Source organism: Lynx canadensis, chromosome B2, assembly GCF_007474595.2.
Source record: "Lynx canadensis isolate LIC74 chromosome B2, mLynCan4.pri.v2, whole genome shotgun sequence".
In the NCBI taxonomy this organism is placed as follows: domain Eukaryota; kingdom Metazoa; phylum Chordata; class Mammalia; order Carnivora; family Felidae; genus Lynx; species Lynx canadensis.
Window position 1 is genome coordinate 77,080,430 of NC_044307.1, and position 18,465 is coordinate 77,098,894.

At 40.4% G+C, this 18,465-nt stretch overlaps 1 pseudogene; it reads left to right on the forward strand.

Annotated features, from left to right (window-relative positions):
- The first annotated feature begins 327 nt into the window (after nt 1-327).
- LOC115514957 overlaps nt 328-18,465 on the forward strand; it is a 199,209-nt pseudogene continuing 181,071 nt past the window's right edge.

Here is an 18,465-nt window from a genome sequence, read left to right on the forward strand (position 1 = left end):
TCACTGCTGTATCATCTAGTCTCAGTGTGATGTATAACTTCAGTATGTGAGGCTAAACTGAAGGGGATAAGAAAGACAGACAGAAGGTAGTATTCAATCTACACTAGAAGTTTTTGCTTCCTCTGGGTAAGCGCATGGATCTGGAAGTACATACAATTTGATTATTATAAATAGCAAAGAAGAACAAAAACCTTTGCTTCACCTTTGCTTCATGTTTGACATATTTTAGGTACTGATATCTCAGCATAAAATGTAAATTCAATTTTTACAGACAAGAATTACATAATTTTTTTGTGAACTATGATGGAATTCTTTCAAGGTACAGGCATGGTACAGCCCAGTCTCAAACTGGGTTTCAAAGTGGACAGTCAGTAAGTCAGCAACTCTCTGAACACGTGTTGTTGCACAGGGATGGGCCTATACCCACAACACTTACGAATTAAAAAGAAATAGGCAAATTACTTAGGATCGAATAGAGAAAGGGGATCAAAAACAAATTTACCAGCGTTTGCAAAAGCAAAAATGAACAAAACTTAAATGTATATATGTATTAACATATTCACTCAATGTTTATTATTTACCATGAATATACATATAACATTGTCAGTTACACATAGAAATAAGCAAGACTTGTGCTGAGGGAATGTGGTATCTTAAAGTGGCCTCAAAGCACTCTTTTGTCCAGTAATTCTCCCTTACCTCCAGTGCAGGAACCCAAAAGAAGAATTCATTGATTAACTACTATGTATTAGATACCTAAGATAATATTTTTCTTATGAAATGGCATGTACTAAATGCTCAGTAAATGTTAGAGTCCCTCTCAGCAATATTTGTTTTAAATTCTTTCTGTTTAACTTAATATTGCTGAATAACATCCAGAATGTTTGGAATGTTTATACCACTGCCACATTCTTAGACATTGAAAACAAAAGACCTGAGTCCAAGGATATTCACTATGGATATACCCTTTTTTTTCCATGGAATTATAATTTAGTGCAAACAGAGTATTTGACCAGAGATGCATATGATTTGTGATTTGAATTCATTGGATTGAGAAATGATGCTTCCTGGTTATTTTGTCCATGAAGAAACCTGCATCAACCAAAACATATTATAAAATGGAACCAGTAGAGGGGGAGGCAGGACTTATGGAATAGCAGAATCAGTACCTCCATAAATCCAGTGCTCCATCAAAACCACAAAAATACTGGCAAAAATATTAACATCAACTTTTTTTTTTGTAATTTTGGAAATTAAGCAAAAGCTTGCAAAAATCTAAAGAGTTTATTTTGAGCCTGCTTTGATTCTGTGTCTCCCTCTGTCTCTTCCCCTCACCTTTTCTCTCTCTCTCTCTCTCTCTCTTTCAAAAATAAAAAAAAAATTAATAAAAATAAAAAATTAAGTTTTTAATAAATTAATTTAAAAAACAAAAACAAGCATAAACTTTAGTGGCCACATACTGAAGGGAATACAGACTCTATAGAATTTGTCCAAAAAGTCACTAAACAAACAATAACAAAATGGCAACAACAAACTCCAGGGGTAGGGTATTAGAAATCTGATTCCAGAGCTGCCACATTATATTATCTAAAATGTCCAATATTTAGGGAAAAATACCGGTATACATGACATGCAAAGAAACAGGGGAGTGTGGCCCATATACAGAGGGACAAAAAGCAGTTAGTAGAAATTGTCCCTAAGGTGGTCCCATATGTGGATTTATCAGAAAAAGATTTTTAAAACAGCTAAGGAGTTAAAGGGAAGTTGTCTGACAACTATATCTCATTAAATAAATAATATCAATAAAGAGGTAGAATTCTATAAACTTAAAAACCAAACAGAAATATCAGAGTGAAAAGTGCAATTGCTGAAGAAATAAATAATCACTAGAGTGGCTCAACAATGGGCCTAAGCTGGTAGAACAAAGAATCAGTGATCTTGAAGACAGATAAATAGAGCTTATTCAGTTTGAGGAACAAAAAGAAAAAAATGAATAAAAATAAACAGAGCCTATGAGATGTGTAAGATACCATCAATATAACAACACATGCATAATGGGAGCCCTAAAAAGAGAGGAGAGAATGAACCAAGGAGAGGTGGCCATAAGCTTGAAAGTGAACAAAAGAATAAAACAACTAACCCAGACTTTTAAGCTTAAAAAGTCATAAAGATACTTCCTTCTTGTTATTCTGCTTGTTCATTTTAATTTACTCAGCAGAGACGATGTAAGACAGGTGTCAGACCTAAAGTTCGCATATTTGATACAAGGCTGATTTGAGTGATGAAATGGTTTCAGCTTGTGCTGTGGAGAATTTATGTATCTGGAAAAACGAACTGGGAATCTCTCAAACAGGACTATAAAACAAACCACAGCAAATCAACATCCTGACAAAGCGGGGGTCGCAATGGCCATTCCCTGTCCACCTGCACTGCCATTCATCTCACATCTCCTTCCCAGCTGCACTGTTCCTTCAACATAAGACTTCCTCTTAGCAATAATTGATCAGCAAGAGGATTTTGGATTACCCTCCATTCAACCTTTGAATAAGTAAGAAGTAATTCCAACAGAATATACCTTTGTCCAAATGAAGAGTGAGAAAAGATTGTAATGTTCGTCTTCCAGACTGCTGATGTTGCTGATCATCAGTACCACCAGACACTTGGACACAGACCTACGGGACAGCAGCTATCAAGGTCAATAGCTTCCCATAGACCTCTCCATGAGTTCCCTTCATGGTCTCGCTTCGGTGGCCACATGTGCTTGGCTTTCTTGGGCTTCCCTGCAGGCCCTCACTAGTTCACCAGCAACCAGTGCATTGGGAAGGGTTCTCTCTTTGGTGTCCCAAAACCTTCCCCTAGACCATCCCTTGCCCAGCTCCTCCCACATTTGTGTCAGATCTAATTCTGACACTAAATCCCTCTTCCCACCATCCTTGTAGCAGCTCTGTCTTCCTGAGTGACCTGGACTGAGAAAGAAGCTGAATATTCCTCTCTCCTCACACTGTGCCAGCAGCAAGCCCTCCTCTCCCCAAAACAAACAGATGCCTTAGGCTAACTAGAACAAAGCTTCTATTTCCATAAGACAAAAGAGAAAAGTAAATTAATAATTTTCAAATTATTGCCACTCGAAAAAGTTCTAATCTGGGCCCAGTAATATGTTTTCAACTGGATCAGCCCTAACTTACTAAATAGCTGTAAGATTTAAGAAGGGCATAATGAAAGATAAAGTTAGAAAGAGTAAATGCTATAAATGCTCATAAAGTTTATAGACCTAGAAAATATGAAGTCACAGAGGTCAGTACCAAAGAGTAAGTTCATGAGAAATGCAATGTTTAGAGAAAACGTCACTGTTTTAATATTGAAGGTCCCAAGGACCATGCATGGCTGAACAAGACTAAAATAAAGCTGAGTAAAAAAAAATGGTCATTAGTCACTTATAAACGGAATGGAATGTCACTAAGCTATTAGCCTCTTGCAAGTAAGAGCTTACTGAACGCTGATGATCTTTTCTCCATACATCTCCAAGTTGGCAGCATCCCAGATGATGGCATGGCATTACTAGAAAAGATGCAGGGCCAGACTTAGCCTCAGACACTCTCAGTGCCTGCCTAGGACAGCTGGGGTAAACTTCACTGGCCTTCACAAAGACTCTCTCTGAGAGCTCAGCTCTTTGCATTCTTCTAGAGTAGCAATCAGGGAGGCCCTGAAATGCCCATAATAGTATCTGTGTTGTTAATGTCATATTTGGAGCCAAATATCTCTCAGGGGAGCCAGGCAGCCTGGTTCCTAGAGAAGGATGGTAACCAACCAGGAAGAGACACTAAATGGATCTGAATTCTCCCACCAGTGATTCCCTCCAGGTATAAAAGAGATTGCTTCTAGATACTTGAGAAGTAGACATAGCATATCTTTGGTTCTTCTTGTGCCCTTTCCTGAGACCCCTTTTCAGCACCACCATCCCCCCCCCCCCCACTAGCCTCTATTCCCCGGCCCTCAATTTGGTGTTGGACTCAGGCAAGTGTCTAATGGCCCTTTTCCCAGTCCCCAAGTCCTCCATGGAACCCTCATCACTTCAGTTTCTGGTGTCAATGGTGATCACTTGCTATTCTAATCAACCTGCCAGTATCAGCAGTGTTTCAGGTAAGGTCATTCCCTCCCCCAGCCAGGGCCCTCCACCAGTACAAGCAGCTGTTGTGCATTTACCTGCAGCCTTTGCATTGTCTCAAAAAAAGGGGGACACTATTCTGGAGGGACTCTTGGTCCAAAGGCAAAATCTGTATCATTTCAATTAGCCTAAAAAGGGACATTTTAACAAGCTAGGTTTGGGGCATCTGGGGCTCAGTCAAACGTCCAACTTCGGCTCAGGTCATGATCTCATGGTTCATGAGTTTGAGTTCCGCATGGGGCTCTGTGCTGACAGCTCAGAGCCTGGTGCCTTCTTGGGATCCTGTGTCTCCCTCTCTCTCTGCCCCTCCCACACTCATGCTCTGTCTCTCTCTCAAAAATAAACATTAAAAAATTTTAAATAAAAATAAAAGTTAAGCCTGAAGTCAAAACAATTGCACTGTCACCTGTAGCCCACCTCCAAATCAATTCAATTCAGTAAAAGATAATTGCCCTATAGGGGTGCCTGGGTGGCTCAGTCAGCTGAGCGTCTGATGTCAGGTCACGTCATGATCTCACACTTTGTGAGTTCAAGCCCTGCATCAGGCTCTGTGCTGATAGCTTGGAACCCTGAGCCTGCTTCAGATTCTGTGTCTCCCCCTCTCTCTGCCCCTCCTCTGCTCACGCTCTGTCTCTCTCTCAAAAATAGATAAACATTAAAAAATAAAAAAAAATGATTATTGCCCTATAGACCCACTGCCCCCTATTATTAAGGTCAGCACTGAAAGGGGTTGTCCTACTCACACTGCACATGTCTCTAAAGAGGAGAGGACCATGACACTTGAGAAGTCCCAGCAATGCAGGGGACTCCTGCTACTCTCCCAGTTCACACAGTTGTCTATGTGGCCACTCTTCTGAAAAGCAGCAATCTGAGAGTCCTTGGGGCTTATCGCTTTCTCTTGCCCTTCTACTCCTATCCCAACTATCTTGAGAAGGCCTCATCCTGCCACTGCCATTTGTCTCCATTAACATCTCTACTCTCCCCCAGCACACTTAAGAATGTCAGCCCTTAAGTTGCCAAGAAGTGCTGTGTGTCCCTGGGGTTCTCAATGTGCCAAAGCCACACTGTATTTTTTGAAAAAGTAAAGAAAGTCTCTCGTCCTCTCCCTCTCTGCATGCTGTATCACTTGGGCCCCAGAGCAGTGACTGTCTGTGGCCTGAGCCCCCCCAGAGTTTCCTGACAGTTCAGTCTGTGGCCTTTCTCTGCTGGCCTCAAACTTGTCTCCTTGGGGTGAACCAGGGACTGCAACAGACCTGCACTGACCCTGTCCTTTCTCCCTTCTTGCCCCCCACCCCTACCCCATGCCAATCAGCAAGAATAGTTAGGCCCTACAGTAGCACCTGCCCCACCAGCACATCAGACCTGAACACTTGCTGTTATAGGCTGAAATGTGTCACCAAAAAAATAGATGTTGAAGTCCTACTCTGTGGTACCTGAAATGTGACCTTAATTGGAAAATGGGTCTGTGCAGATGTAATCAAATTAAGATGAGGCCATTAAAGTGGGCCCTAGCCCAATATGTCTGCCGTCCTTATAAGAAGAGGCAAAAACCATGTGAGGGCAGTGACAGAGAACACCATGTGATGATGAATGTCAAGGATGGATGATGACCACCACCAGAAGCTAGGAAGAGGCAAGGAAGGATTCTACCCAGAGTCTCAGAAGGAGCATAGTACCTGACACCTTGGTTTTGAACTTTTTGTCTCCAAAACTGTAAGAGGTTAACTTCTGCTGTTTTAAGCCACCAAAATTTATGGTAATTTGTTATAGCAGCCATTGGAAACTAAGACACCCACTCTGGCTGAAGATGAGACCCTCCCCCATACCTATTCTCAGACAATATAAATGCACTCCACCTCATTATACTTCATTCCTCTGGCCTTATATTTGCTAACCACAGAAAGTTGAGGGACAAGTCAGCAAATCTTGCTTATTCTAAGGATAGGGGATTGGGCCAGGAGGCAGAGTTATTCTCTCTTATTTTTTCAAACTCCACCAACACTGATGCTCGGCAGCCTCATCACTCTAGGAGATAAAAAGGCTCCCATCCTTTGTTGCTGGATAAACCACAACCAGGGCATTAGAGTGAGTTTGAGTAGAGGCGTGGGGCAGAACAAAACATGAAAAGGGAATTGCCCATTCTGACACCTTCACAGTGATGTGCTCACATATAGTCTTGATATCAAATCCAGATTGGCTAGGAGGTCGCATCCTCCTCCTGATGTGTGCACAGAGAAACACACATTTCCCATTAAATGCCAAGGTCACCCACGGGGTGCTTTGGCAGAGCTATGTGGAGAAGTTGTACAGCACCTGCCTACATATGTTTGGCCCAACGCCCTCTCCTTGCTTCCCCTCTGATCAGAAGCACATTTATCTGCAACTTTTTTTAAGTCAGAAAAATAAAGAATCTCTCCGAGACTGTTCTGATTTTTTTAAAACCAATTCCAGACCATGCACAATATTTTTGCTGAATTTCAGTTATGACATCCTACTGAATTTATTCTGTTCAGATAGAGCATAAAGGGAAATTCACCACCGATGGATATGAATATCTATTGCTGCAAAGCTGAGCTCATCTCTCATTCCTCCTCACACCCGTTTCTTTGCTACTTTTCTTTCTCTCCTCTCTCACGTTTAGTCCTTCCCCTGATCTCATCAGTTTCCCTCCCTAATTCACCTGATCTTTCCCTTCTCCTCCCCCAGCCCCAACCACCATCATAGCCAGCCCACGGCAAGTTATGAAAGAGGAAAATTTGTTCTTCAGAACACTGTGTTCCCTTTTATGCACCTTTCCCCACCTCACCTCACCATTGCTGGGCATCCAATGGTCACTTTCAGTGCCTTGCTTTTCCTATTTGTATAAAAAGACATTCTTTTCATTTGTAAGTTGAAGAAAATAATGCCCTCTTCAAGGGAGTTCTTGCAAAGATCAAAATGTAGGAGTGTCTAGGTGTTCCTGGGTGGCTCAGTCAGTTAAGCCTCTGACATTTGATTTCAGCTCAGGTCATGATCTCATGGTTCTTGAGTATGAGCCTCATGTTGGGCTGTGCTTGGGATTCTCTCTCTCTCTCTCTCTCTCTCTCTCTGTCCCTTTCTCTCTCTCTCTCTCTCTCTCTCTCCCTCTATACTGCTTGCTCTCTCTCTCTCTCTCTCAAAATAAATAAATAAACTTTAAAAAAATGTATGAGAGTCTAAAACTGTGGACCTTCCATAACTGTTATTTCCCTCCTGCATTCCAGCCCTCCTCATGCCTTCTTCCTCCCCATTCTCCATACCAGGCCTTGATACTAGCCAATGATCCACAGTGTGAGTTTATTTTATTTTTTTAATGTTTATTTATTTACTTTGAGAGGGAGACAGAGAGAATGCATGAGCACAAGTTGAGGAGGGCCAGAGAGAAAGAATCTCAATCAGGCTCCACACTGTCAGTGCAAAGCCCAATACGGGGCTTGATCTCATCAATGAGGTCATGACCTGAGCCAAAATCAAGAGTCAGATGCTTAATTGCCTGAGCTACCTAGGCGCCCCACATAGTGTGATTTTAAATCAAGGTAGAGCCCCTTTCAAGAACACTTGTTTTAGGCCTTATTTATAATTGATGAGCAAAAGTCTTTAATACTTGATCAAGGCATTTTAGCCTTGAGGGGATGGGAATCAGAAAAAGAGGGACCTCCTCTGTCCAGAGAAAATGCACATCCAGGTGACACTATGACTTCACAGCCCATCTTGCTCCCTCCATGTTGAGTTGCCTTCTTGTGAGAGAGACAGAGACAGAGAAGCAAAGACAGGCACACAGAGGGTTATAGTCCAGTTATTCAAGTGTCCACTAGCTACTCTAACTTTGTTCCTGGCACCCCATCTCTAGTATATGGTAGTCAGAGATGTCCCTCTCTGGTGACTTCACTCAAACATGTCCTAACTTAAATTCCAAGAAAAAAAAAATGGTTGAGAACTTCTATCCCCGCTCCTTGCCAAGTTTAAGCCTCCCTATTAGAGGAACGAAGGGTTCCATACATGTATTGGTTCAATGGTAACCTAAACCCCCTTGCTTCTGACAGATTGACCAATATCCCAGATGTTACCTGAGGCTTTCTCAACTCTTGACAACCTACATACACTTAACTGGAGTGCTCACTTCCATGGTCCATGACAGTCCAAACTCCTCATGGTTTCTGTAAATTGCTTAGGGTGTGTTTCCAGGAGATCTCTTCTAATTCTGCTGTCAGCTTTTTCTTCACCTTCCACAAAGAAATCTGTTCTTGCAAAATGATGTGTGAGTTTAGTAATTTCACCAATCAAGGGGAGTGTCCTGTAATGTACTGGATAGCATCACATTATCCCATGGCCTCTGTCCTCCACAACTTCTCAGTCCCACATTATCCCATGGCCTCTGTCCTCCACAACTTCTCAGCAGTCCATAAAGTTTTTCTGCCTCACACAGAATAGATTCACTCCCTTCTCTCAGGCTTGAAGCCAGCCAACACCATGCCCTAAAAGAGGGAATATTTGCCTAAGAGAAATCACTGGGCAATTCCTAATCAACCAACTGTCCTCCTAACACACATACATAGGACAACTCTGCCTAGGAGACTCTATAAGGAAAGAGGAAAAGCCAGGAGCTTTAGTAGCTAAAGAAAAGGCCATGAGTCCATCGTAGATTCTGGCCCAGAGTGAGGCAGAGATTAATGGAGATAATCCAGTTGAGAAGGAAGGGAGAGAGGAAAACTGGGGAAGAGAAAGGGAGAAAGGAATACCAATGCTCATAGACTATTCAAGTCCTGCTCAGAAACTCAAGCAAGACATTTGCCATCTCTTTGCCCTACTCAGAACTAAGCCCCATTCTTACTTAAAGATACAAAGGGTAAAACCAGTTCTTCCAAAGCAGAAGTATTTTATGCAATGTTTTCAGTATTTTGAAAGAGATATAAACTTTTTTACTACACTAGGACACTAATTAGTAAATCTCAACTGTAATAATGTGCCAAATAACATTCCAGGGAGTGAATGTCAGGGATTTAGCACTGCTCTCCTTACCGATGGCCCAAACTGATTCAGCTGGTTAAGGTGGCTGCCTATCAAAGGGAAAGATAGAGATGTCTGCAGGTAGAACTGTCTGATTGTGAGCATATGAAGAGCTATGTTTACTTATAGGAACCTCCCAGAATGCTTTCATGGTCTCTTAAGGAGAGAACATATACATTTATCTTGGAGGAAAGGATGCATTTCCTAAAACCCATATTCCAATATTGTTAAGTGCTACATTCGTCTCCACTGCCACTTCCCTTTGCTAGTAAACTCTCTCTACTGGTCTCAATATAGCTAAGAAAAGCCAATGAATGTAGGGGTAATAACAGTTACAGCCTGTGCTGATATTGATTTCACTTGACCTGATGGGCAAAGGTGGGGCGGGGAACCTACCTAATACACACGTCTATGAATCTGGCTTCTGCTAAGTATTTACAAAATGTTGAGGAATCAAATCAGTGAATGTTTCTACTGTTTTGAATTAGCAGCCTGTTTCAGATTAACATCAAGAAGAAACTAAATAAAAAACAAGATAGAATTTGCAAAATAATAATAAAGGAGAACACACAATTTTGTGTTGATGTGGAGTCTAAAGAAAACAGAAAGCATTAGTTCAGGATACTTTCAAATACCTGGCTTTCTTGAGAGTGAAATCTCTAGGTTTCTGTGTATTCCTTGGTATCGAATGGTGAGATGATAAAACAGAGGTTAAACAAAGATCCTCCTCCACATGCCTTTAGACAAAATGTCAACCAAAGGACCCATTATATAAACAGAACATAGCACATGTAATCTGACTGGGTTTCCAAGTCATTTCTGTGACAATAAGCCCTCTCTGTTCTTGCAGAAGGAGAAAGAGGGACAGAAAAGAACACAGAGAGGAAGTTTGAAAAGTTACTCTCAGCTTTCCTAAAGTCAGGCTTTTTACATGTGAATTTTCAATGCGGATTTTCTGTGAATACTTGATTAAAGAACTCCTTCACAGAGAAAGAAAATAAAGAAGAAAGAAAAAGAATTCCAAATGTCAATTTTAAAGAAGTGATTAGATTATTCTTCATTTTTAATTTATCCCTACGGCACGTACACACATATGCTAGTAATACGGATAATCTAGAAATGACTTCAAGAACAAAAAGAAAACATAAGACCAGTGCTTGGAACTTTGCTTTAAAAGAAAGGGTATCAAGTGAGAGATCCTTGTTCACCAACAATAATGTCAACAATGTCTGAGAAGACCCACAGCCAAGTCCAGACCAACTTAGCATCAGAAGCCTCCTAAATCAGCCCCATCAGGCTAGGAAAACACACCCCCAGTCCTGCCCACTGCAACCATCATTGCAAGCAACGGAGTTAGATACTGCTGAGGAAAATGGTAAAAGGGAACATACAGCTTTCCAAGGTTCTGGGCAGGAGTTGCCAATAATGAAAATACTCAAGTTACCAGAAAATTCAATCCTGCTAGAGATTTGGGTGATTTGATAGCAGAATGCACAACCTGCACACTTTTAAAGGACTCAGTTATCAAAGCCATAGAAACTCATGACCCATCAGTAATGTGTTTGTCCTCATGTCAATCACAAGATCCTACTTTTTCAAGCTGATTTCACTCAGTCATAATGATGGGGATTTTTTGAGTCTCTTAAGAACAGGCATCAGCAAACTTCTTCAGTAAAGGTCAAAGAGTAAATACTTTAGGCTTTGCAGGCCACATAACCTCTATCACAATTTTTTAACTCTGCTGTTGAAGCCCAAAAGCAGCTACAAACTATATATATGTATATATATATACATACATACATATATACATATACATATATATACATATATACATATGCACATATATATAAAACTGATGATGGCTGTGTTTCATAAACCTTTATTTACAATAATAGACAATGGCCAGATATGACTCACAGGCTGTAGTTTGCTGAGCCTTGCTGTAGGCAATCAACCTGAAGCCCCAGCATGTTCCCAGAATGGCTGATCCATAGTTCACAGTGGATGTGAATACAGATGGACTTCTGTGTTAGCATCATGCTCTTGCACTCACTCATATCAACCCTCAGCGTAACATTTTGGTAGATTCAAAGTGAGTGCAGATTCTCTGAAATTCTTCTGTTGGAAGAGCTAAGATCTCTATACTCTCCTCTTTAATTGGAATTACATCTGTGACTACGTGACCAATAGAATACAGCAGAAGGTATATTGTGCCCTTTTCCAGGCCTAGGCTCTAAAAGACTGACAGTTTCTCATTCCTGTCTTCTTTATTGGAGCATTTGCTTGTGGAATCCAGCTGCCATGCTGTGAGGAAGTCGAAACAGTGCCACAGAGAGACTCTGATGGAGAGGAATTGAGGCTCCTGGCCAAAATTCTAAGCTGGGCTCCCAGCCTAGCCTCTAAAGCACCCTTCACAAGATCCTCTATATATTCTGTTGTCTGCTGTTCAGATGCAGTCTAGTTGGATAATTTCAAGCCTTGGAGAATGACAAAGCCACTAGGTGAAGGACCCTGGGTCCCTGAGGAACTGAATGGAGTAGAGACATCTCCCACAACCTGCATCCAACCACACAGCCCATCAATCTGCACTGGACTGTGACAAACCTTTACTTATTAAGCCATTAGGGTTTTTAACGTTGTTACATACTCCCAAAGTTGACATACCCTAAAGAAGAAGGAAACAAGGATGGTAGACCACTGTGGACTAGTGTTATAACAAAACAGCATGACTCAAAAAAAAAAAAAAAAAAAAAAAAAAAAAAAAAAAAAAGGAAGAATTGGCAGTATTTCCAAAGATAAATCAGTAGGGCTCCATGATTGGCACACACTGTGAATCAGAGCCTTCTGGGCTCTAGACCCTAAATGAGAAGTATGAGTTGTTTATTCAGTGAAACCTAGTCAACCATGGAACTTATTTATACAGGGCTGACAAGATGCACTTGATAAATGGGGCTCTTTCCACAGCTGGTCTTAAGGAAGCAAGAGTAACAGACAGTTACTCTCTACCCTTCATACACACAACACATGAAATTGCTAATTATTTCTTTTGTTAAAGAAATGTAATGTGCCGTATATGTGGGCCAAATCCAGCCTGCTGCCTATTTTTGTATGATCCATGAGTTAAGAATGGTTTTCACATTTGTAAATTGTTGAAAATATTCAAAAGAAGAGAAGTATTTTACGACAAATGAAAATTATATGAAATTCATGTATCAGTGTTCCATGAATAACGGTTTCTTGGAATATAGCCATGCTGTATTGTCTATAGCTACCTTCTCAAAATGGCAGAGTCAAGTAGTTGTGACACAGACCACATGGCCCACAAAGGCTAAAATATTTACAACCAAGACCTTTAAAGAAAAAGCTTGCAGGTCTTTGCTTTAGACCATTGTGGTCCATTAACCCTTCATCCTGAATTAATTTACTAGATTGGCCCCTCTTCTAACAAGCTCTGAGGAAACAAGTACATTGCCCTGCCATTTTAATAAGGAAGTGAGAGGCAGAATGAAGGAGAGTATCAAAAAGCTCAGTAGTAACACTGAGTAGTAATACTCCCCAGGCAGTGAATAACAGTGAGGGGTCTCTGTGTCAAGGGAAGTCATGAGGTATGTGGAGAAGGATGTCTGGCCCAGTGAAGTAGTCAGTGAACAAAAGGGAAGAACAAAAGTAGAAAACAAAAATGAAAATATTCCTTGAGTTAGTCCCAACTCTCCCAACCTGTCAACATATCCAGTGGTTTTGATGTTTTGTTGAAGTAAAACAAACTGATAAAGAGTCATTATAAAACAGTTTTTTTTAAAGAGGTGAGAGTGGGAGACAGCCAAAGCATAAGAGACTCTTAAAAACTGAGAACAAACTGAGGGTTGATGGGGGGTGGGAGGGAGAGGAGGGGAGGTGATGGGCATTGAAGAGGGCATCTTTTGGGATGAGCACTGGGTGTTGTATGGAAACCAATTTGACAATAAATTTCATATATTAAAAAAATAAATAAAGTTGACAAAAAAAACCCAGCTTTTTTAAAAACGAATTTCTAAAAGGGCAAACTATCTCATTATAATACAACATTTTCCAGTTTTGTGAAAATTTTTCTTTTTTTTAAGTTAATTTATTTATTTTGAGAGCGATAGCACGCATGCATGTATATCAGCAGGGGAAGGGGCAGAGAGACAAGGAGACAGAAAATCCCAAGCAGGTGGTGTGTTATCAGCACAGAGCCTGATGCAGGGCTCAATCCCATGAACTGTGAGATCATGACCTGAGCCAATATCAAGAGTTAGATGCTTAACTGACCAAGCCACCCAGGCACCCTGAAAATTTTTCAGTCAATGCTAATAGAACTTGAGATAACAATGACCCCAGACCTGCTCTCTCAGTGATGGGGTTGCTGGGCCTGTCCATGTTTCTAGTTGAATTCCTTTCTTACCTGCTGCTTTATGGAGAGCAGGGTCTTATCCTGAATGTGAAAGCAACAACAAAGACCCCCACAGAAATTTCATAAGATTCCTTTTTTCAGGCCAGCTCTGCAGCCACATCTCCTAAGACCGCCTCAGTTTGGCTTTGGTAATGCCCAGGAGAGCCAGTAAGGGATTAGGAAAAACAGAAATCATTGTTCGCCAATGATTGGCCTCTGATCGCCAATCTGACATCAGCCCAGAGTTACAGCCTGGATAGTTGGGATTGTACTCAGGTAGATTAACTTCTAGGGGATTTGTTCTCAGTAATCTTTATTTTCAAGTGGTTGGGAAAGCTTCAAAGTAACAACTACAATTCATGAACTTGTTCTAAAAAATAATAATACCCATTGGCATCTGTGTGAATTTCAACTGCAGAGACAAGGAAGGGAACTTTTAAATAAAACCTCTCCCACGCCTATCTTCTTTCACATGTTTCCATGTTCTTTCATACACTTCCCCACTCACCCAACTTCTCACTAATTCCCTCATCCCTTTAGAATTCCCCTGACTCACAACCCTTCCTCAAAGGCACTCAGTGACCAGCCCCTCCTAAGGTATCCTGAGAAGACAGCAAGAAGCATGCCTTTATTAAAAACACAAAAATTAACAATCATTTAAAAACCATTATGACTTTAATTAGGCAAATGAGAAGCACCGCCCTACATGCCATCAGCACTTAAGACCATATCAATGCTGGTCCTAAGCATGATGAGGAAATGACCTGATACACAAAAACAAAGACATAAAACATGGTAATGAACCTTAGATAACGAACAAAACTTAGATTGTTAGGACTGGAAAGAAAGTGAAGCATAATCAAGCTCAGCCAGGTCATTTATCAGATGGAGCAGGTGACAGAACCAACCCCATGTTATCTCCTCCATTCCCAGTCTGGTGCTCTCTCTGATGCTCCCCACTCCCTCTAGGTTTTCTTTCTGCCATCCTCAGCTTCCCCAGGTCTGTTGTCTTCAGAAGGATACAAACTAACCAAGCATTTCACCTACTAATCATGATTAATGTCCTTACAAACTTTGTTGTTTTAGGTAAAATTACACTGAGGTTTCTCATGGAAGGCTATATGGGTGCTCCTTGTGGAACGGAATAAATAAGCTATCATACTCTTCTACATAAGTGTGGCCCGCCTTTTAAATACCTAAAAACTGAATCCCTAAAGAAAGCCTATAATAATCTTTTTAACAAAACAAATAATAGACTACTCAATTTATTGCTGATTATTGATGTTTACAACTGGATTTTCTTGAGAATGTTTCCATAACTTCAGATCCAGCAAAGAAGTAACTCTACTCTATAGGGAACTAAGACTATTTAGTCTATATGTAACTGAAACTATAGGACTATAAACTAAGACTATAACTTAATGCAAATATGCAGGGTTAGATCAATAAGCCAATTTAGCACTGCACAGAAACCCATTTCAACTTCATCCAAAAAATATGGTTTGCATAAACTGTATGATACAAACAGGCATGTTTATCCTAAAAAGAATGGGAGTGTTGACTAGGAAAGGTTTAGGTAGAGATGTGATTTGGATATTTTCATTGTAGACTCACTGAACTTTTCATGCCAGATTTTACTATTATACATTCTGTATGATACGCACCAAATTTTATTTCACATCACTGACTGACAGCAAACTAACTAAACTATAAAATAATTCAAAGCATCAAAGAGAAGTTAACCTGCCCCTAATCAGCCATGGATATGGTTTATTCTAGTTAATTGTGGTAGTTGAAGTAACGTATTACAAGCAATGTAGATCAACTGAAAAAGTGGGAACTATCCCTGATTAGTATCCAATGTTAAAGAACAATGCTATACCTTTTCTAAAAATGTCTATTAACAGAAGAGTCAGTGAGAAGGGCAGAAAAATTGAATGGGGGTTTGAAAAAGACAAATTGCAAGTGACTATGGAAGAAAGCAATTCATCTAGCATGCGACTGTCCTCTGGGGCCTTGGTAAATACAGAGCTTCCTCTGCCTTTGTGGCTTTCAATGCTAATTGCACAACAATCACCTGAGGACTATTTTTAAACACATCTGGGGATGCCCAAATCAATTGAACTAAATATCTAAGAATGAATCTTGGCATCTTTATTTCTTAAACTCTTCAAGAGATTCAAACATGCACCCAGCACTGAGAACCACTTCATCTCTTCCAGGGACCTTCCATTGTCCAAAACCCCCAACTCTGAGACAAGCAGCACCAACATGGTTTACAGGGTAACTGGAGGCAGCAGCCCCAGCAGTTATGAAAACAATTTCTAGATTCTTCTTTGCTCTAACAACCAGCCTTTCCAGGGAAGGCATTCTGAGTTGCCATGTGTTCCCACTCCCAATCCACACACAACTTTCTCCCCAGTTCCAGTCTTCTGAAAGATCTTCTTAGGAAATAATTACCCAAATGAGAAGAGAAAGTGTATAATAGAGAATTGAGAGCCAACAAAGATCAACAATTTTGACTGCACAGCTCTTACAAGCATATTCTTCTGCTGACATAGTGCTTAGGCTGAGAGGAATGTCTTAAAGTTTCCTTAGATTGCTGGGTTTTCCTCCAGGTACTATGAAGGTCCATGGAATTTTTTTTTCTTTTTTCTTAAAGTTTATTTATTTATTTTGAGACAGAGAGGGATAGCAAGAGAGAGAGAGAGAATCCCAAGCAGGCTCTGCACTGTCAGCACAGAGCCCGATGGGGGCTCAAACTCACTAACTGCAAGATCATAACCTGAGCAACCTAAGCCAAAGTCAGACGCTTAACTGACTGAGCCATCCAGGCGCCCCAGCCCCCACCCAGCCCCTGCCGGCCACCGCCGTGGCTTTTTTAGATGGAATTTTTTTTTCTTAGAATAGTTCTAAAAGTTCTCATAAGTAAGTCTGGAAGCCCCATTTCTAATAAGTTTTTCTTTCTACCACTGAATTCTTGAGAAAGCAGAGAATTCAAAGTTATACCCCTTAAATATACAATATTTTTCAGTCTTTCAGACATGTTGGTTGAAGATCTGCTAACCACCAACAGATGTGTTATATAATGGTTTTCTTTGGACAAAACTAAAGCTATTCATCTCTCCAAATCCCTCTAGCTGCTTCAAGGTGTCTTGAGTCCAAAGCATAGTTAACTTAGTGCTTGCTCCACTGTGGCTAATTAAAATATGCTTTAGGTAGTTCAGAATATTTCCCATGCAATTTGCCCCCCTGAGCTGGTCTAGTTCTTTCCTTTATTCCTTTTATTTCTGAGATTCACCCAAGGATTATGCTATTTGAGAAAGCATGGCACAAAGAATAATCACTGACCAACTCTAGTTGGAATGCAATATTAATCTTCAATTTATTTTTCTGAGAAAGTCATGCTCAAGCATCCTTTCATTTGTCTTCCATAGAGAGCTATGCTTTCAGCCCAAACTGTGTTAATGGTAGCTTCCCAAATGAAATTCCAACCTGCTTCCAGACTCAGGCACCATAGGAATGCACGTGGATGAGAAGAAGCTAAGTTTGAATTGAGTCAGAAGCTTCTGGACATTACTTTCACTAAATAATCTCGTAGCAAACCCATCTAATGAAAATCAGATCTCATTCAAGGAGGGAAATTTGCTTTTCTGAATAAAACTAAATTGGTCCCATAAGATCTATTACCCCAAGCATTAAAGGTCCTGTCTACACAGTAGTAAATGAAGTGGTCAATGAATTCAGCCAAAATCTCTAATAAAAACCAAAATATTCTCTTAGAATTCAAATCCTATCAGGGAACATAAGGGAGAGAGTGACTAATATTTATTAATGGGTTTCAGGCACACTTTTTCCTTGATCAAATAAATACACTGTTAATCAACAAACATATTTGAATGCTTACTATATGTTCAGTCAGAACTGTGCCAAGTCAGAAAGGAGATCTGGAAGATGTATAAGACTGATGCAAAAGAAATTAGGGTTTCACTTGACTTCTGCTTTCAATTATAGATTATGATGCAACATAACACATATATGTTGTGAAATTTTGGAGTTTTTCTCCATTGCTACCAAAAATAAATAAATAAATAAACGATCAGTCATCTCCATTTTAGCTATCGGAACCAGGCATAATGAATAGCACATAGTAGATCTTAACAAATATCTGTGACACAAATAAACAAGCAAATAAATTAATATTTTCTGAGCATACAGAGTACATCAAGCTGAAGGGTCATAGTAACAAAAACACTCTGCTGAGTGTTAATACATTTGGTATTAGACTGCTGAATCTTTACCAAAATCCATGTTGCTTTTTCTCCTCCCTGACCACACAGCTAATCCCATTCTTCAGCCTTCCTTGCAGTGAGATTTGGCCCTGTAATGAGATGGAGCCAATGGAGGATGCGTGTAAGTAGTATGAGCCACTTCCAGGTCTCTCTCATTAAGTCTTGTGTGCTCCTCCCCTTCCAGGTAACTGGATGAGACAATCACACAAGGTTGAAGACCACATGTTTGTGAAAGCAGAGCCTCTGTCAGCCTACACCCCTGAATGACAGTAAAGACTTCCCACTAGCTCCATTTTTACAGGTAAGAAAACTAAGTCACAGAGAAGTTAATCCTAGATAATAAGGGGCAGCAAAGAATCTGAACTGGAACCCATTTCTGTCTCAACATTGTATTCTTCCTCAAAAGCACACAAAATACTTACAGGAGTTTCTATATAATTGACCTCTAACCTCTTCCAGTTGACCATTTCCACAACCTAGAATGAAAGCGATGATCTCTCCCAATATGCCATTCACAGAGTGCCTCCCTTTACCTACTCCCTTACCTCTCAAATGCATATCATGATGGCACA